At 35.9% G+C, this 22,054-nt stretch overlaps 1 protein-coding gene across 2 annotated transcripts in view; it reads left to right on the top strand.

Annotated features, from left to right (window-relative positions):
* The window catches only part of RNF144B (ring finger protein 144B), an 867,397-nt gene that overhangs the window by 482,233 nt on the left and 363,110 nt on the right, over window positions 1–22,054 (top strand). The gene's annotated exons all lie outside the window — the stretch shown is intronic.

The following is a 22,054-nucleotide window of genomic DNA, read 5'->3' as shown; positions in this document are numbered from 1 at the left end:
ATCCTTTTAAAAATGATAAGTCAGATCATTTTGTTCCTCTATTCCAAATAGTGTGGTAGGATTATATTTTCTTTGCTGTGGGCTCAGTGCTGTTTAAATAAGAATTTTCCTAGTCTCAAATTAGAAAAATGATTCTCCTTTTTGTTATACAATTCACCCAAATAATTTGTCTCAAACTCTTCCGAACTCTTAATTATTTTATCCTTTCCTTCAATTTCTTTCAAATCTAGAAATCTCTCTTTCTGCTCCTGACTGGATTGGATGCTCTTTAAGATCAAAATGGGTATCACCTGGAACTTCATTGAGTACTCTTTTGGTTGTACACCTTGTTTACTGCATCCCATCATTTTCTGCCTTGTTTTTTCCTCACAAAATTTGTAGAAAGATTTTCAAAGAAATTTACCAAGAAAGAATGAAAGTGTCTTTATTCTAATTTAACCGAGTGGCCAGATATATAGAATTCTAGGTTGAAAATAAATTTTCCTCTTTGTGAGACTCACTGTACTGTCTTCCAGCATCCACCTTTGCTGATGATAAGATGTGATGATCTATGATTCTGAACTTTTATGCACCCAGTTATCTCTGTCTCCCTGGAATCTTTTAGGATCTCTTCTTTGGTGTTCTCAGATTTCATAATAACCTGTCCCATTTCCAAAGTTCTTCATTTATTTGTGTAGACCAAAGTTTCTGATCTATATTATATTTTTTTCCTCTCGAGGAACTTCCTTTACTATTTCTCATATAGGGCATTATTTCCCTCAGTTTATGTTTATCCAGTTTAAGATGAGAAATCTGCTGTAATTCTTATCCTTATTCCTCTATAGAAAATATGTCTTTTTCTCTCTTGCTGTCCTTCAAGATTTTCTCTTTTTCTTTTGTTTTTAGCATTTTCAATGTGATATATTCAAGTGTGTTTTATTTATTCAGCTTATTTTTCTCTGAGATTGATCTGTAGTTTGGTATCTGTCATTAAATTTGGAATATTCTCAGTCATTTTTTCTCAGAATATTTCTTCAGTTGTTCTCTCACTCATCTTCTGGGATTCCAGTTATGCATTTGCTAGACCATTTGATATTGCCCCACAGCTCTTGGATACCCTTTTCTGGTTTTTGTATTGTTTTTGTTTTATCTCTTTGTGTTTCTCTTTACATTGCTTCAAGTTCATGGGTTCTTTCCTGTTTGTATTGCCTCTACTAATGAACTTTTTGAAGATATTCATCACTGTTTCGGTGTTTTTGATTTCTGGAATTTATATTTGATTTTTTCTTATAGTTTTCATCTGTCTAGTGAAATTACAATTGATCTTGCATGTTGTCTGCCTTTTTTTCATTAGACCCTTTACATATTAATTTACATGTATTTTCCTTTTCCTTTTCAACATCTGTGTCATTTCTGTGTCTGATTCTGATGATTGTTTTTCTTGCATTTTTTGTGTGCTTTGTGATTTTTTTGTTGAAACTTGGTATGTTGTATTGAGTTAAATGTTTTTTATTCTTAGTGATGAGTATGAGTACGGGCATGCCTTTACTTCTACTAGGCCTTCAGTTTGGATGTTTGTGTTGATCTAGTAAGGAGGTGAGCTGGGATTGAAGTTTGTTGTTAGAGTTACCCTCAGTGAACAACAGATTTCAAGTTACTTAGTGATACCTGTGTTTAGCATGTAGGCTAGTTTGCTAGAAGGTTTATTTAATGTCTATTCTTCTCTTGGCTTTGTGTCTTCTCTTTGCTGTATTCCCTGGAGAGATTTTTTTTTTAATGCTGCTCTACCAGATGTATTCCACAGTTATTTTTACTCAAAGCTTGTTAATGCATTGATGGGAATAGTGGAGGATGAGTTCTGTAATGTTCTGATGGAATCTCAGTCTTAGGCAGACACTGTGAGCCTGGGCATTGGGGGTGGCCTTCATGAGTACTTCTGCCTCTCTTCTAGATGTAATGCTGGACCTACCACATATATTTTCCTCTTCCCTAGGGGTAGGGTACATTATTTTCCCCTTTCTTTATCCCTCCCATAGCTTCAGTGGGTGTCATCCTTGCCCTAAAGTAATAATTCTGGTGCTCTCCTTTATGCAGGTTAAGGCTTTTATTCAATATGGGAGATAGGGAGGATGGTTCTAGTGGACTTCAGCTGTGCATACTATCCTCCTTCCCCAGATGGTACTATGAGGGAAGCTTTCTCAGGATTCTCCCCGTTCTTTCTTGTAAGTACTTGGTGATATTTGTGGAAGAAAAGCCTTCAAGAGGATAAAAGCCACTATGTCTGTGGCAGTCGGGGACTCACACTAGCACACCACTGGTCTTTAGAACTTCATTAAAATTTTTAGCTGAATCTTCCTACTAGCTTATATGGTATCCAGTAGTATCTCCCCTAGGCTAGCAAATACTTGGGTCCTGTTTCTCCCTGCAGGGTTTGTCTTTCCTTGGATTTCAGGTTTTGTTACTTACCCTAAACTTTATTTTATGACGGCTTCAGTAAAAGTTGTTAATTTTCAATTTGTTTAGCTATTTTCTTGTCATAACATTGGGGTAATGCTCTTTCCAGTTCCTTTCATCTCCAGGTTCATAATGACTTGTTTAAGTGTGTCTTCTTTTAATTCTTTATTTTTTTAATATGGTGAAATTCACTCTTTTTTTGTGTACAGTTCTATGAGTGTTGGCAGACATACACAGTAGTGTAACCATCATTACAATCAAGTTGTAGATCAGAAAAAATTCCCTGTTGCCCATCATAGTCATCTCTTTTTCCTACCCTCAGCTCCTGGCAACTACTGATCTTTTTCTGTCTCTTCAGTTTTGCCCTTTTGAGAATGTTATAAAAATGGAATAATATAGTATGAAGCCTTTTATGTATGGTTTATTTAACTTAGCATCATACATTTAAATTTAATCCATTTTGTTGTATATATCAATAATTTGTTACTTTGCCTTGATGAGTAGTATTCCATTGTGTAGATATAGCACAGTTTAGATTTATTTTGATTAAGAATGAATTTGCTAATTGTAGGACATTTGGATATTTTCCTATTTTAAGTGATTATGCACACAGGTTTTGGTGTAAAAAATATCTTTTTATTCTTTCAGGTAAATACTGAAATTTAAAAATTAACATTGCTATTATTAATTCCTAAGATATTTTTCTTGTTCTCTGAGAATTCCTTTTTTCCCCATAGCACTCTGTCCTAGTTTTGTGGATAAAATATGTGTTCAAATGCCTCTGAAGATACCAATGAGAGATTAAATCGTATAAAACATTTTCTGGGAATTCCCTGGTGGTCCAATGGTTAGAACTGTTCACTTCCACTATAGGGGGCCCGGGTTCGATCCCTGATCTGGGAACTAGGATCCCACAAGACACATGGCATGGCTGAAAAAAAAAAAGTTGATGTTCTTTCATTGCCCACATTTGTTTAAGAATAACACAATAAAAAGTTAAATATGTGCTCCTTATATGTTCATAAAGCTTGTTTATTGGTGTGGAGGAGATAGATCAGTCAGATAGGACATTTGAGAATTTCAGATATACAGATTTCTAATTAATCTTCCTGTTTTCACTCCCATATTTCCTGCTCAATCTCTCTCCCTGAATCTCTCCTTGAGGTTCTATTCACATGTCTTCCCCCTTATAACCTTTTTCTCCACATATGGGAATCAATTGAAAAGTAGACAGGTATCATATTGGGGAAGAAATATCAGCTTTGTTCCTGGAAAAGCTGGATGAGATAAGATAGATTATGGCAACATTGGATTTTTATTACTTTTCTAAAAGCCTGGAGTTGAAACCCACCTAAATTTATAAACAGGGGAAATATTGACACAGCCAGTTTGAGATCCTATAGAAACTGGGCCTTAATAATGATAGGCCTCCAGACTTGGACATAGGTATGCCTTCCACCTGGTACAGAAGGGAATGTCTCTATCCAACTAGACTAGCCAAACATGAAAGTTGCAACCACCAGAGACACTGACCTTCACATGCTCAGAAGTGCTCCTACGAATTATAGAATTTACTCTTTTGGTTCAGGAGGGTGGAAACAAGGGTGGAATGCCTTTGAATGTTCTCCTATTGTAGTTCTTTTAAATTTAAGTATAGCTGATTTACAATGTTATATTAGTTTCAAGTGTACAATATAGTGATTCAATTTTTAAATTATACTTCATTTAAAGTTGTTACAAAATAATGCCTGTATTTTCCTGTGCTATACAATATATTCTTGTTGGTTATTTATTTTATACATAACAGTTTGTATCTCAGGCATTTGCTATTTAAAACAAAAACAAAAACCAAACTCTAGGAAGTTCAGATGCTCTGTTAGGCTGGGCTACCTTTGCTTTGAGCATGCCATCTCCTTGCTCACAAAACTATAGTTCCTCTGTATCGCTTACAGAATGTATTCTAAAATTCTTGGTTTGGCATTCCAGCTAACAATTTCATTTTCAAGACTTCTCTCCTTCCTTAACCAAGCTCTTTTAGTTTGAATGGACATGTCACTATTCCCTGTCTAGTATATTTGCACAGTTTGTTTCTGCCCATGAATTCTACTTTCCCATTATTTCCTCTTATCTACTGTTCAGATCTTATTTTGCCATCAATACTTCTCTGATCATACAAGTAGACAATGGGTTCCCAGCCTTTTGAATTTTCAACATATTTTTCATGTCATTTTGGAACACTTATATGTGACAGGCAAGGGAAATCACTAAATGCACATGGATAAATGGGACAATCTCTGAATATGGAGGATTTTTCAGGCTACTGGGAAAAGAGACAATGATACAGCAGTAATATGACAGTATGTTAATTGTCATCGGAGCGGATTCTTGAAGGATGAGTCTAGTTTATATAGGTAAAGAAGATAGAAAAAAGGGAGAAGATTCAGGCAGAAAGAGAGATATGTATAAAACCATAGAATTGGGAAGGAATATATTATATTAGGGTAATCACAAGTAGAACACTTAGGTATATTCTGAGGTCACCAAAAATGATGAAACTGGAGAACTTAACAAGGGAAGACCATTAAGCAGGGCTTTGTAGGTCCTAGCAAGGAATCTTATAAGAAATAGGAAACCACTAATGGATTGTAAAATGAGGGGAGTGGCATGATCAGTTTGCATTTTATAAATCTGTATCTCTGGAATAAGCAAGAGATTGGGTTTTATTTTGTAAGACTAGAGATAGAACAGATAAAAGGCTGTTATAGTAATTTAGGTGACAGATGTTTGAGAATGATGGACATCTGAACCAAACTGTTGGCGGTGGAGATTGAGAGGAGACAGATTAGTGGTACACTAAAGAAAATTAAAAAGAATGAGTGGAAATTATTTCAAGAGGTGGATGAGTTGGTTGATAGCCATATTATTCCTGGAGAAATAGAACCTTAGATCATGAAAAAATTTGTGGTAAAAAAGAGAATGTGTTTACTTCTAGAATTGTTGTTTTTAAGGCATGTAGATTCTTTTTTTTAATTTTTAAATTTTATTTATTTTTTTATACAGCAGGTTCTTATTAGTCATCAATTTTATACACATCAGTGTATACATGTCAATCCCAATCACCCAATTCATCACACCACCATCCCCACCCCCCCGCGGCTTTCCCCCCTTGGTGTCCATATGTTTGTTCTCTACATCTGTGTTTCAACTTCTGCCCTGTAAACCAGTTCATCTGTACCATTTTTCTAGGTTCCACATACATGCATTAATACACGATATTTGTTTTTCTCTTTCTGACTTACTTCACTCTGTATGACAGTCTCTAGATCCATCCACGTCTCAACAAATGACCCAATTTGGTTCCTTTTTATGGCTGAGTAATAGTCCATTGTATATATGTACCACTTCTTCTTTATCCATTTGTCTGTCAGTGGCCATTTAGGTTGCTTCCATGACCTGGCTATTGTAAATAGTGCTGCAATGAACATTGGGGTGCATGCGTCTTTTTGAATTATGGTTTTCTCTGGGTATATGCCCAGTAGTGGGATTGCTGGGTCATATGGTAATTCTATTTTTAGTTTTTTAAGGAACCTCCATACTATTCTCCATAGTGGCTGTATCAATTTACATTCCCACCAACAGTGCAAGAGGATTCCCTTTTCTCCCCACCCTCTCCAGCATTTGTTGTTTGCAGATTTTCTGATGATGCCCATTCTAACTGGTGTGAGGTGATACCTCCTTGTAGTTTTGATTTGCATTTCTCTAATAATTAGTGATGTTGAGCACCTTTTCATGTGCTTCTTGGCCATCTGTATGTCTTCTTTGGAGAAATGTCTATTTAGGTCTTCTGCCCATTTTTGGATTGGGTTGTTTGTTTTTTTAATATTGAGCTGCATGAGCTGTTTATACATTTTGGAGATTAATCCTTTGTCCGTTGATTTGTTTGCAAATATTTTCTCCCATTCTGAGGGTTGTCTTTTTGTCTTGTTTATGGTTTCCTTTACTGTGCAAAAGCTTCTAAGTTTCATTAGGTCCCATTTGTTTATTTTTGTTTTTATTTCCATTACTCTAGGAGGTGGATCAAAAAAGATCTTGCTGTGATTTATGTCAAAGTGTCTTCCTATGTTTTCCTCTAAGAGTTTTATAGTTTCCGGTCTTAATTTAGGTCTCTAATCCATTTTGAGTTTATTTTTGTGTATGGTGTTAGAGAGTGTTCTAATTTCATTCTTTTACATGTAGCTGTCCAGTTTGCCCAGCATCACTTATGGTAGAGACTGTCTTTTCTCCATTGTATATCCTTGCCTCCTTTGTCATAGATTAGTTGACCGTAGGTGCGTGGGTTTATCTCTGGCCTTTCTATCTTGTTCCATTGATCTATGTTTCAGTTTTTGTGCCAGTACCATATTGTCTTGATTACTGTAGCTTTGTAGTATAGTCTGAAGTCAGGGAGTCTGATTCCTCCAGCTCTGTTTTTTTTCCCTCAAGACTGCTTTGGCTATTTGGGGTCTTATGTGTCTCCATACAAATTTAAGATTTTTTGTTCTAGTTCCGTAAAAAAATGCCATTGGTAATTTGATAGGGATTGCATTGAATCTGTAGTTGCTTTAGGTAGTATAGTCATTTCTACAATATTAATTCTTCCATTCCAAAACATGGTATATCTCTCCATCTGTTGGTATCATCTTTAATTTCTTTCATCAGTGTCTTATAGTTTTCTGCATACAGGTCTTTTGTCTCCCTAGGTAGGTTTATTCCTAGGTATTTTATTCTTTTTGTTGCAATGGTAAATGAGAGGGTTTTCTGAATTTCTCTTTCAGATTTTTCATCATTAGTGTATAGGAATGCAAGAGATTTCTGTGCATTAATTTTGTATCCTGTAACTTTACCAAATTCATTGATTAGCTCTAGTAGTTTTCTGGTAGCATCTTTAGGATTCTCTATGTATAGTATCATGTCATGTGCAAACAGTGACAGTTTTACTTCTTCTTTTCCAATTTGTATTCCTTTTATTTCTTTTTCTTCTCTGATTGTCGTGGCTAGGACTTCCAAAACTATGTTGAATAATAGTGGTGAGAGTGGACATCCTTGTCTTGTTGCTGATCTTAGAGGAAATGCTTTCAGTTTTTCACCATTGAGAATGATGTTTGCTGTGGGTTTGTCGTATATGGCCTTTATTATGTTGAGGTAGGTTCCCTCTATGCCCACTTTCTGGAGTGTTTTTATCATAAATCATGTTGAATTTTGTCAAAAGCTTTTTCTGCATCTATTTTTATTCTTCAATTTGTTAATATGGGGTATCACATTGATTGATTTGCATATATTGAAGAATCCTTGCATCCCTGGGATAAATCCCACTTGATCATGGTGTATGATCCTTTCAATGTGTTGTTGGATTCTGTTTGCTAGTATTTTGTTGAGGATTTTTGCATCTATATTCATCAGTGGTATTGATCTGTAATTTCCTTTTTTTCTGGTATCTTTGTCTGGTTTTGGAATCAGGGTGATGGTGGCCTCATTGAATGAGTTTGGGAGTGTTCCTTCCTCTGCAATTTTTTGGAAGAGTTTGAGAAGGATGGGTGTTAGCTCTTCTCTAAATGTTTGATAGAATTCACCTGGGAAGCCATCTGATTCTGGTCTTCTGTTTGTTGGAAGAGTTTTAATCCCAGTTTCAATTTCATTACTTGTGATTGGTCTGTTCACATTTTCTATTTCTTCCTGGTTCAGTCTTGGAAGGTTATACCTTTCTAAGAATTTGTCCATTTCTTCCAGGTGGTCCATTTTATTGGCATAGAGTTGCTTGTAGTAGTCTCTTAGGATGCTTTGTATTTCTGCAGTGTCTGTTGTAACTTCTCCTTTTGCATTTCTAATTTTATTGATTTGAGTCCTCTCCCTCTTTTTCTTGATGAGTCTGGCTAAAGGTTTACGAATTTTGTTTATCTTCTCAAAGAACCAGCTTATAGTTTTATTGATCTTTGCTATTGTTTTCCTTGTTTCTATTTCATTTATTTCTGCTCTGATCTTTATGATTTCTTTCCTTCTGCTAACTTTGGGTTTTGTTTGTTCTTCTTTCTCTAGTTCCTTTAGGTGTAAGGTTAGATTGTTTATTTGAGATTTTTCTTGTTTCTTGATGTAGGCTTGTATAGCTATAAACTTCCCTCTTAAAACTGCTTTTGCTGCATCCCATACGTTTTGGATCATCGTGTTTCCATTGTCATTTGTCTCTAGGTATTTTTTGATTTCCTCTTTGATTTCTTCAGTGATCTCTTGGTTATTTATTAACGTATTGTTTAGCCTCCATGTGTTTGTGTTTTTTACGTTTTTTTCCCTGTAATTGATTTCTAGTCTCATAGCGTTGTGGTCAGAAAAGATGCTTGATATGATTTCAATTTTCGTAAATTTACTGAGGCTTGATTTGTGACCCAAGATGTGATCTATCCTGTAGAATGTTTCGTGCGCACTTGAGAAGAAATGTAATGTGCTGTTTTTGGATGGAATGTCCTATAAATATCAATTAAATCTATCTGGTCTATTGTGTCATTTAAAGCTTCTGTTTCCTTATTTATTTTCATTTTGGATGATCTGTCCATTGGTGTAAGTGAGGTGTTAAAGTTCCCCACTATTATTGTGTTACTGTCAATTTCCTCTTTGAGAGCTATTAGCAGTTGCCTTATGTATTGAGGTGCTCCTATGTTGGGTGCATATATATTTATAATTGTTATATCTTCTCCTTGGATTGATCCCTTGATTGTTATGTAGTGTCCTTCTTTTTCTCTTGTAACATTCTTTATTTTAAAGTCTATTTTACCTGATATGAGTATTGCTACTCCAGCTTTCTTTTGATTTCCATTTGCATGGAATATCTTTTTCCATCCCTCACTTTCAGTCTGTATGTGTCCCTAGGTCTGAAGTGCATCTCTTGTAGACAGCATATAGATGGGTCTTGTTTTTGTATCCATTCAGCAAGCCTGTGTCTTTTGCTTGGAGCGTTTAACCCATTTATGTTTAAGGTAATTATCGATATGCATTTTCCTATGACCATTTTCTTGTTTTGGGTTTGTTTTTGTAGGTCCTTTTCTTGTCTTGTTTTTCCCACTTAGAGAAGTTCCTTTAGCATTTGTTGTAGAGCTGGTTTGGTGGTGCTGAATTCTCTTAGCTTTTGCGTGTCTGTAAAGCTTTTGATTTCTCCATCGAATCTGAATGGGATCCTTGCTGGGTAGAGTCATCTTGGTTGTAGGTTCTTCCCTTTCATCACTTTAAGTATATCATGCCAGTCCCTTCTGGCTTGTAGAGTTTCTGCTGAGAAATCAGCTGTTAACCTAATGGGAGTTCCCTTGTATGTTATTTGTCGTTTTTCCCTTGCTGCTTTCAATAATTTTTCTTTGTCTTTAATTTTTGTCAATTTGATTACTATGTGTCTCAGCGTGTTTCTCCTTGGGTTTATCCTCTATGGGACTCTGTGCTTCCTGGACTTGGGTGGCTATTTCCTTTCCCATGTTAAGGCAGTTGTCGACTATAATCTCTTCAAATATTTTCTCGGGTCCTTTCTCTCTCTCTTCTCCTTCTGGGACCCCTATAATGCAAATGTTGTTGCATTTATTGTTGTTCCAGAGGTCTCTTAGGCTGTCTTCATTTCTTTTCATTCCTTTTTCTTTATTCTGTTCCGCAGGAGGGAATTCCATCATTCTGTCTTCCAGGTCACTTATCCGTTCTTCTGCCTCAGTTATTCTGCTCTTGATTCCTTCTAGTGTAGTTTTCATTTCAGTTATTGTATTGTTCATCTTTGTTTGTTTGTGCCTTAATTCTTCTAGGTCTTTGTTAAACATTTCTTGCATCTTCTCAATCTTTGCCTCCATTCTTTTTCCGAGGTCCTGGATCATCTTCACTATCATTATTCTGAATTGTTTTTCTAGAAGGTTGCCTATCTCCACTTCATTTAGTTTTTCCTGGGTTTTATCTTGTTCCTTCATTTGGTACATGGCCCTCTGCCTTTTCATCTTGTCTATCTTTCTGTGAATGTGGTTTTTGTTCCACAGGCTGCAGGATTGTAATTCTTGCTTCTGCTGTCTGCCCTCTGGTGGATGAGGCTATCTAAGAGGCTTGTGCAGGTTTCCTGATGGGAGAGACTGGTGGTGGGTAGAGCTGACTGTTGCTCTGGTGGGCAGAGCTCAGTAAAACTTTAATCTGCTTGACTGCTGATGGGTGGGGCTGGGTTCCCTCCCTGTTGGTTGTTTTGCCTGAGGCGACCCAACGCTGGAGCCTACCTGGGCTCTTTGGTGAGGCTGATGACAGACTCTGGGAGGGCTCATGCCAAGGAGTACTTCACAGAACTTCTGCTGCCAGTGTCGTTGTCCCCACGGTGAGCCACAGCCACCCCTGCCTCTGCAGGAGACCCTCCAACACTAGCAGGTAGGTCTGGTTCAGTCTCTCCTGGGGTCACTGCTCCTTCCCCTGGGTCCTGATGCTCACACTACTTTGCGCACACTACTTTGTGTGTGCCCTCCAAGAGTGGAGTCTCTTTGCCCCCCAGTTCTGTCAAAGTCCTGCAATCAAATCCCAGTAGCCTTCAAAGTCTGAGTCTCTAGGAATTCCTCCTCCCGCTGCCGGACCCCCAGTTTGGGAAGCCTGACGTGGGGCTCACAACCTTCATTCCAGTGGGTGGACTTCTGTGGTATAAGTGTTCTCCAGTCTGTGAGTCACCCACCCAGAAGTTATGGGATTTGATTTTACTGTGATTGCACCCCTCCTACTGTCTCATTGTGGCTTTTCCTTTGTCTTTGTATGTGTGGTATCTTTTTTCGTGAGTTCCAATGTCTTCCTGTCAATGATTGTCCAGCAGCTAGTTGTGATTCTGGTGTTCTCACAAGAGGGAGTGAGAGCACGTCCTTCTACTCTGCCATTTTTGTTCCTCCAAAGCATGTAGATTCTTTCAAACTTGGATTTGTAGTAGGCAGTTGAATATACAGATCTGGAGTTTAAATCGGAATCAGGGTGAAGGTACTGATATGTGAGGTAAGTCTATTAGATGGAGGATGCTTTCAACTGGGTAGGATAAAAAGAACCGAGGAGAGTATGTGATGAGAGAACTTGGATAAATGCTGACATTTAAGGCACAAGTAGAGAAAGATGAGGCCACAAAGGAACATGGGTAAAACTGGCCAGAAAGATAAAAAATTTGGAAGGCAGTGTTTATTATAGAAGTCATGGAAGTAGAGAATCTTAATTAATCAGGAACAGCCAGCTGTGGAATTTACAGAGGAATTCTATAAGTGAAAATTTTAAAGCCAACAACAAATTTATTAGATTTAGCAATCAGGAGTTTATTGGTCACTTTGGTAAGAGCAATTTCCGTTGAGTGGTAAGGTTGAAATTAGAGTGTAGTGGATTGAAGAGAGAACACTATATGGGAAAATAAGGATAATGAATGTAGAAAACTCTTTACAGAAGCTCTGCTGAGAAAGGAGGAGAAATTAAGAAGATGGCAATTCATACTTTATGAATCTCTATGTAAGTCTCTACCACAGAACACCAGTGAATTGAGCTTGAGCATATGGCCCATGCTAGACAGGGCCTAAGGGCCTCTTCTCTTCCCCTAACTAAAAGCAGAATAATACGACCAGTTACAATAAGTATTGAAAATAAAGAGAGGAGAGTAGTTCAGTTTTTGGTTCTGGCAACATAGATGGAAGATGAAGATGAATAGAGGGCCACAGTGTGGTGCATGACTTTTTAACCACAGTGATCACTCTTCATAGAAAATGTGGGCAAATCAATATCTTGGTATCCCTAGAGGAGGGAAAGGATCTGTCTTAGAAGGGAGAACCTGGAGAGGTTCCCCTCCTTAGATGCCTACCTTTAAGATAAATCATTTTTGTGTGTAATTTTAAAATTCATACTATGTTAGCCTCTTAAATACCTGGATAAGGCTTACTCTATTCAGACTGGGATTAATGGCTTTTAAGTTTTATTTAATAAAGGGTTTCTACAGCTAAAAAAAAAAAAAAAAAAGAATAAGTGAAAAATCACTTCTTTATAAAGTATGTAGATAAAATAGCAGTATAAATGTGAAATAAAAGACAAAATCATAAGAATTATAGTATTTGAAAATTCTTACATAGATCATTGCTTTCAAATAAAGAATGTGTTCTCGTAGTGTGAATGACAATATCCATCAAGGTTAAGTTTGGCCAGATTCCTGGCTCTTTCATACTCAGAGAGTTTAATCTCTATATGTTTATGAATATGATACCAAGAAGTGCTCTCTGACAAAAAGCCATGCTTTGCTCAGTTTAGTAAAAATTTTGTACCAATATAGATGGACTGCTACCCTAGAGAAGAAAGGAGAGAGAGCACTGAGACAGAGAAGGGTAGCCAGGCTTTAAGTGGAATCTTAGCAACAAAGTACTGTGAATGCAGTATGCTCATAATAAGAAAGGGAGATTGGCCATTTTTTGACCCAAATTTGAGTGTCTCCTATAACATGTCACATATCATGTATGTACACTAATTTAATTTTATCTTAAAGTAATAATATACACATAAAACTAGCCATTAAGTGTAAAACAATGAAGTAATTTGCAAATTTTCCTACGGCATAATAAATTAAGCATGGAGAACACTAGGAATGCAATTTGCAGTCATTTATAATGCAGTGTTTTATGTTAATAATTCAAAATCACATGCTATTTGGAGACACTTCTAGTTAATGTATTTATGAAATTGTCAACTGTGACTGTTTTGGTTCCATTTAGCTAAACATTTCAACAGAATTTGCTTGTTGTTATTTAGTGTTTGCTTGATGGCTCCAGCAATATCAAATGTAGGAATAATGGAAGATTGTTGTACAGGGTTTTTTCCTCATTGTTAAAACTCCTTTCTGATCACACTTCCAAACAACTCAAGTCAATGACTGTGTTCTCCTCTAGCACCCAAGTGCTTCAGACACTTTGTTTAAAAGTTTTAAATGGAAAGGAGATAAGTGCCTGGATCAATAATTAATTGAAGAGGAAAGTTCGTACCTTGTTAAAGAGTTTTTTAAATATTAAATACATTGCATGTCTCAAATCCATAGACACTGACATTTCTTTTGAGTTGATAATCATGCCTGTTAGGGACCATTTCTTTATATTATCATCTTTATTTAGATGTTTTTGAATATGAGGAGAAGACTAAATATTCATAAGTTGGCTTGTTGAAGTTTTATGATAATTGGACTTCGTGGAAGCAAAGTTTAATCCTCCTGAGGGTATTTCAGTAAAACTAAAGAACATAACAATCTCCAGACCAAGAGTAATTAAAGTGGGAATTCAAAGTTGACTCTAGTGGTACCCTGTGCATTAATAATAAGGAAAACTCTACTGGCTTTCTTTCTTGTTCTATATCCAGATGAGTCAAAAAATAATTTTTTAGTCTTAGAGATTCTGTGAGATTTTGTATGATCTAAATAGAAGTGGACACACATATCTTCTCACCAAGAAAGAAGCGTTTTCCCTCCTTTACTTGGATCACTGGTGTTTCCTGAATCTTGCAGAATAATTCATACCCTCTGTGAGTGACATTCACATTGTACGTTATTGTCACTCACTTGACAACAGTAGAAGCAGTGGTTAGACAATGCTAAGCTTAGTCCCTATAGCCTAAAATTGTCACATTCGGAAAGGAGATAGAGAGGAAATTGTAAAATGGATTAGGTTTGGGAACTCTCTCAGTTGGCCCTTGTGGTATGTTCATTTTTGAAATTCTATCAAAGTTATCATTTTCATATCTAAAACCTACTTACTGATTATGCAATGGGCTGGAACGCTGAATAATGTGACATTGGGAAAAAACCTATAATATACTGATGATTGTGGGAATATCCAAAATATTTGGTAAACTTTGAAAGTATGTTGTGGTTTTTGAAGGGAAAACCAATTACATTATAAATGCACATGGGCAGGATTTTTAACCACAGAATGTTCTTTTAAAATTATGAATTTTAGAAGTTTATTCTGTGTTCAAAGGGGAAAACTCATAAAATACCACAATATAACAGGAACAATGAAATAATTTTACTTCGGCCAAACTTTAATGGTAAAGCACTCATCTGAAAAAAATATGAAAGATAAGTACATATTCATGCCTTAAAATTAGGCATCACCAATGCACTGTGCAATATTTTAACTGATGAAACAAACATATCTGAAAATCCCTGGCTTTTATGTTTTTATTTATTTTTCCTTTCTATAAAAGAATTTAAAAGTGTTTTTGTGTTTCTTTCAGAGTTTTAAAGGATTTTACATTTTACCTGGGACCTGAAACTAGAATGAAATGTTAGTAATGTCAAATTAGTTTAGCGACAGAAACTTGTCTCCATCATTGGCAGCTGGATCTCAAGCTCCAGGACCTTCTGTATAACAGTGGGCAGAACTCATTCCAGATTCTGAGTTCCCTTTGTTTTTAGTTTTGTACAGTTAAGTCTGTCTGCCTGGACATGTCAAACTACTATTTCTCAAAACCCTTAAGTTGAATGAAAGAAGCCAGGTACCAAATAGTACTCTGTGGTTCCATTTACATGAAGTTTAATATCAGGCAAAACTAATTATGGAGTCAGAAGTTAGAGTAATGATTTCTTTAAGAGAAGGGTGAATAGTGATGGGAAGTTTGTGCTGATTGGCTTATGAAAGATTATAAATAATGTGTTATATATTCCTTTGAAAAACCTATAAATCTAAGTATTATTACAAGTAGTGGTTAAGATTGAAGGAATAGAATGGAGATGGGCTAATTTTTAAAAATTTTAAAGAAAGTTCTGGGATAGCAAGGACTGCTGACTTAATAAGTTCAAAAATTTATCTAATTGTGAAAAGTTGAGAATCAGGTATTCTGGGTGAAAAACAGAACCGAAACAAGAAAATCAATATATATCGGGAATGTCTTTTTTTATGTTTCTGTGAAACTTTACTGAGCCTGAAAGGCTTAGATTCAATGTTAGCAGACCCGTTGTATTCTTTTTTTAAATAAATTGAGGTATGCTGTACAGTCAGTAAAATATACAGATCTGGAGTGCACTGCTCTACAAAGTTTTACATAGGTATGCACCCATGTAACTATGACTCAGATCAAAGTCTTGGACATTTCTATCCTTCAAGAGAGTTTCCTCATGCCCTTTCCCTATCATTGATTCCATTCTTCCCAACTCTTCTATCCATCTAGCTTAGTATTTCCTTGCCAATCTTTTGACTTTTTGATAACAGCTATCCTAACAGGTGTGAGGTGATATCTCATCGTGGTTTTGATTTGCCTTTCCCTGATGATTAATGATGTTAAGCATCTTTTCATATAGCTGTTTGCTATTTGTATGTCTTTGGAGAAATATCTATTCAATTACTGTTCTCATTTTTAACTTGGGTTGTTACAACTAAATTTTGTATATTGATTTTGTATTCTGCAAAATTTATCAATTCTAATGGTTTTTGGCAGTCTTTAGGGTATTGTATATATAAAATCATTTCATCTACAAACGAAAGCAATTTTACTCCTTTCCAATGATTTGGATGCCTTTTCTTTATTTTTCTTGCCTAATTGCTCTGGCTAGAACTTCTAGTACTATGTTGAATAGAAGTGGTGGAGAGTGGGTATCATTATTTTGTTCCTGATCTTAGAGGAAAAGCTTTCAGCTTTTCACTATTGAGTAGTATTTTAGCTGTGGGCTTGTCATATATAGCCTTTATTATGTCAAGGTACATTCCTTCTTTATCTGATTTGGTAAGAGTTTTTAATAATAAAAGGAAATTGTAATTTTCAAATGCTTTTTCTACATATATTGAAATGATCATTTTTTAAATCATTCATTCTGTTAATATGATGTATCACATTTCTTTATTTGCATATAGTGAACCATCCTGGCTTCCCAGGGATAAATCCCACTTGCTCATGGTGCATAATCCTTTTAATATGCTGTTGAATTTAATTTGCTAATATTTCATTGAGGATTTTTACATCTCTGTTTATGAGGGATGTTGGCCTGTACTTTTTTTTTTTTCTAGTGTCCTTGTCTGGCTTTGGTGTCTGGATAATGCTGGCCTCATAAAATATGTTTGGAAGTGTTCCCTCTTGTTCAGTATTTTGGAAGTTTATGTTGTGTTTCTGTTTTCGTTTGTCTCAAGATATTTTTTGATTTATCTCATGATTTCTTTTTTGACTCTTTGGCTGTTCATGCATGTTTAATTTACACATAGTTGTAGAATTTCCAGTTTTCCTCCTATTACTGATTTCTAATTTCATACCATTGTGGTTGGAAAAGATGCTTGATATGATTTCAGTCTTCTTAAATTTCAAGGATTGTTCTGTGGCCTAACATATGCTCTATAGATAATGTTCCTTATGCATTTGAGAAGAATGTGTATTCTGCTGCTTTGGAGGGAATGTTCTGTAAATGTCTGGTAGGTCCATTGGGTCCAAAGGATAGTTCAAGTCTAACGTTTCCTTATTTATTTTCTATCTGGATAACCTAACCACTGTTGAAAGTGAGGCACTGAAGTTCCCCAGTTATTATTATTGTATTGCTGTCTATTTAGCTCATTAGGTCTGTTAATATTTGCTTTATATATTTAGATGTATCGATGTTAGGTGCATAAATATTTACAGTTGTTACATCTTTTTGATGAATTGACCCCTTTATCATTATATAATGACTATCCATGTCTTTTGTTACAGTCTTTGGCTTAAATCTACTTTGTCTAAGTATAGCTACTCCTGCATTATTTTGCTTTTCATTTGCATGGAATATCTTTTTCCATTTTTTAGTCTGTATGTGTCCTTAAAGCTGAAGGGAGTTTCTTAGGCAACATATCATAGGTGGGTCTCATTTTCTTATTCATTCAGCCACTCTACAACTTTTGATTGGAGAATTTATTCAATTTACATTTAAAATGGTTATTGATAGATAAAGTCTTACTATTGCCACTTTGTCAATAGTTTTCTCAGTGTTTTAAAAATTCTTTGTTTTTTTCTTCTTTTCTTCCTGTCTTCCTTTGTGATTAGATGATTTTCTGCTTTGATTCCTTTCTATCTTTTATATATCTACTATAAGTTTTCTCTTTGTAGTTACCTTGAAGCTTTTATATAACATCTTATAGTCATAATAGCCTATTTTAAGCATAACAACTTAACTTTAAAAGCTCTCACCTGCCACACACATTTTATTGTTTTGATATAATAATTTACATCTTTTTATATTGTGTATCCATTAACAAAATTATTGTATCTGTAGTTATTTTTAATACTTTAGTCTTTTAACATTTATACTGGAGTTGAAAGTGATTTACTTACCACTATTATATTTTAGAGTATTTTGAATTTTACTATATATTTACCTTTACCAGTGAGTTTTATACTTTCATGTTTTTATGTTACTAATTAGCATTCTTTTGTTTCAGCTTGAAGAAACCTCCTTTATCATTTCTTGTAAGCCTGGTTAGTAGTGATGAATTCCTTCAGCTTTTGTTTGACTGTGAATATCTTTATCTCTCCTTCAATTCTGAGGATAGGATAACTTTTCCATGTTAAGTGTTTTTAGTTGGTAGTTTTTTCATTTAGTACTTTGAATATATCATTCCACTACCTTCTATCCTTCAAGGTTTCTGCTGAAAAATCAGCTGACAGTCTTACGGTGGTTCCCTAGTGTGTAACAAGTGACTATTCTCTTGCTGCTTTCAAAATTCTCTTTGTTTTTAACTTCTGACAGTTTGATCATAATAATGTGTTTCAGTGTGGATCTATTTGGAGTCATCTTTTTTTGGTATTATTTAGGCTTTGTGGATGTGGATGTCTATTTCTTTCCCTATGTTTGGGATGTTTTCAGCTGTTATTTCTTTGAATTATCTTTATGCTTCTTTCTTATTTCCCCTTTATAATGTGTGTATTGGTCCCCTTTATGGTGTCTCAGAAGACCCTTAAGTTATCTTCACTTTTTTCCCCATTGTTCTTCCTTTTTATTCTGATTGGATAAATTCTACTCCCCTGTCTTCTAGTTCACTGATCCTTTTTCCACTTGTTCTGTTCTGCTGTTGAAACTCTCTATTGAATTTTTCAGTTCAATTATTCTTCAGCTCTGTGATCTCTGTTTGGTACTTTAATATTTTCTATCTCTTTGTTGAAATTCTCACTTTTTCATTCATTGCTCTCTTGACCTAACTGAACATCTTTATGACTATTACTTTTAACTCACTTTTGGGTAATTCACTTATTTCCATTTCATGAGGGTTGATTTCTAGAGATTTATCTTGTTATTTTGTTTGAAATGTATTCCCGCATTTATTCATTTTCCTTGACTCTCCGTGTTTGTTTCTGAGCATTAGATAAAACATCCACCTCTCCCAGTCTTGATAGATTGACCTCATGTCGGATATGAAAATTACCAATCAGCTCTGATTGAGAGTCTTGGTGCCTCTCAAACCTTTGTGCTTGTCAAAGCTGTCATCTTTGTTTTAGTGGCTCTCAGGAAATTAGGGTGTTCCTAGTCCTGTCAGTGCCCCACAGGTGTAATAAATGCCCACTTGTTCATTCAGGCTCACAGAGCACTACAAATTGCCTACCCCATCAGCTCCCAGATGCAGGCTAGTTGGAAACTCTGTGCTTAGGCAACAGCTGGGAAATTCAGGACTTTAGATATGCAATCTAGGCCCTATCAGGGAGAAACTTGGGGCTTGGTGTTTTTGTTTATTCACTCTGTACTGAGCCAGGGAGAATAGCTTGTGAGAGTGCTTGTGTTCCCATATAAAACTTTCTTTTTGTTCTCTGTAGGTCTCATGTATGCTAAGCCCTATTAACTCCCAGAATGAGACGATATAAGAGCCAGTCCCTCTTGTGGAAGTAGTTTAGATGTGTGGACAAAGTCATTTTAGGGAGAAGCTGGAGAGTTGGTTTTATTTCTGGGGGAGCAGCGGGTAAAAGTCACAGGAAGTCCCCATATACCCATGTAGGCTCCTAGAGGACTACTAATTATATGCTCTGTCAGTTTCCAGATGCAGGCTAATTAGAAGCCCAACCTTTGGAAAGCAGTTGTAAAAGTAGGTAGTCAAACCCCTTCCTTGAGAAACTGGGAGCCTTGTATTTTTTGCCTGTCATCTCTGCACTGGGTCAGTGTGGATAGCTGCAGGATGTGCTCACACTTCTGTTCACAACTTCCTCTTAATTTAATGTAGTCCTGGGGAACTTGTGAATGCCAAGTCCTATCAGCTCTCAGAACTAGTGACTTGAGAGTACCTGCCTTTGTTGGGAGCCATAAATGTTGGAGTGCTATACGTGTGAACAAGGTCCCTCCAAGGAGAAACTGGAGACTTTTTATATTTTACTGTTGCAATGAGCCAGGGAGACAAGGCAGGGGAAGCACCCACAAGCCCTTTCAGGCTTCAGGAGGAGTTCAGTCAGCTCCCAGATACAGGCTGATTAAAAGCCTGACCCTTGGGCAGCAGCTGGGAATGTATGCAGTGAAACATATTCTAGGAAGAAACTGGGATCTGGGTGTTTTGCCTCACTCTGCACTGAACCCCAGGGGATAACCACAGGAAGTGGTCATATGTGTTTAAAAATCACCTGTTTGTTTCCTGTGGTTTTGGGTGGATTCACAAATGCTAAGTCCCATTAGGTTTCTGAGATATGTGACTTGGGAGCTAGTCCCTTGAGTGGCAGCCATAAAAGCTGGAGTACTAGATGTGTTTTCCAAACTCTGGACTACTCAGGAAGAAACCTGGAGTTGGGTGTTTTCTCCTGATTGTAAGGTGCTGTGCCTGGAGTGGGGTTTGTGGCATGAGTGTGTCTCAGCTTTTCCTATTCATTTAATTGTCAGGTTTTTTCTCAGTCATTTGATGTGTAACAATCACTTAACATTTCTGGATTTCTCTGAGAGAGAATTGTTCCTTATGTAGCTGTATATTTGGTGCATCTGTGGGAGAAGGGAAAGTCAAGAGCCTTCTATTCTGCCATCTTGCTGATGTCTCACATCTTTTTGATTTTTCTATTGTTGCTATAATATTGACTGTGCAGTAAATGAAACATGCACCATTTTTGAATAATATTGGAACGAGGAAATTAGACTAATATATTTCTAAGATTTTAAAATTTTTCTATCACATTAGGCCACAATTTTATGAAATTCATATAATTTTCTTTCCTTCGATGGTAACCACCACTTGGCCAGTTCATATGTTTTTAAATTTCATATCTCCAACTGCAAACCTATTGCTTCTTCCACTGAAGCCAAGTCAATTTGTTTGTAATCTTTCCAGATTCTAGGAAAGAGTGGACTTCAAGAGAAAGATACTGAACTTCCAGCTTTTTAGAAAAATAAAAGACACGTGACTTTCTTGTATCTCTATGTTGGTGAAGTGGGCCATATTCATATGGTATTTTTTCCATTTCGAAAGCACTTTTATCTAAAACACATCATTATTCCTGTTGTTCTTGGTGACATATTCAAGTGTGTCATTGCATGCCCAGATGTATGATGTTTGATCAACGTGCAGACATTACTTCCCCTGCCCTGGACATGTATTCCTATCCCTCCCCCTACCCTACCTCAGGCGAAGGCCTATCCTTTTATATATTTTCTGCCTTATGTATGTATGGTTTTTAAATTTTTCAGTTTTTGGCTTTACAGTTTCTCCAAATCTTTGTTTTTTTCTATTTCATTAAAGAAAAAATTATAAATTATTTAATAGTATAGTAGTTCTGTGACTTGGAAGAAATTCTTTAACTTTTTAGGTTTGTTCCTCTTCCACAAAATGAGGGTATGAGCTGTCTGATAGAAATACAATGTGAGCCACACATGTAATTTAAAATTTTCTAGTAGCCACACTAAAAAAGTAAAAAGAGAACCAGATGAAATTAATCTTATAGTATATTTTAAACCTAATGTGTTCAAAATATTCTTTCAACATGTAGATTAACTATATAAAAATATAATTTATTAACCAGAGATATTATTTTCTTTGTTCCATATTAATCTTTTTTACTAAATGTATTTTATACTTACAATGTGTCTCAATTTGAACTAGTCACATTTCAAATACTTAATAGCCACAAGTAGCTTAGTGTCTTGGCCAGTGCAAGTCTGATCTCTGAAGAAAATTAAGATTATTGTTGAACATATTCAATCTATTAAACACCAGCAAAGTTAATGTGGTGCTTGATGAACTGTCCTTCCCTTCATACTTTTAACACCTGTACTTAAGAGTACCTTTCCTGGTTTTTGGGTTCTTAAGTGTTCTTTCCTCTTTTCTTCCTGGCCTTACTTATAGCCATGCAGTCAAAATTGCATGTACTGAAACCTCACTTTGCACATAATCCATATTCAAGGTATCCTATCCATGGCATTTCATTTTTTCCTCTATCCTGAAATCAGCCTTCCTAAAATCTAGGTTGCATAACTGTCAATTTCCTATTCATGATTTCATTCTTCCTTGTTCATCTGCATCTTATCCGTAATGCCCCTTTGGCTCCCTCCATCTTCTAAAAGCTGAAATTGTCAGCAAGACAATAATTTATTAGATGCTCTACTTTTTAAGAGAATGAGACTCCCATAGATACCCTGATAATAGCAGTCCCCCAATGATTCTTTATCTTGCTTCTGTGCCAATTTTGTAAT

This window comes from Balaenoptera borealis (assembly GCF_965194805.1).
Source record: "Balaenoptera borealis genome assembly, chromosome: 12".
Lineage (NCBI taxonomy): Eukaryota > Metazoa > Chordata > Mammalia > Artiodactyla > Balaenopteridae > Balaenoptera > Balaenoptera borealis.
The sequence above is the reverse complement of the archived record's forward strand: the minus strand, read 5'-3'. Positions and strand labels throughout refer to the sequence as shown.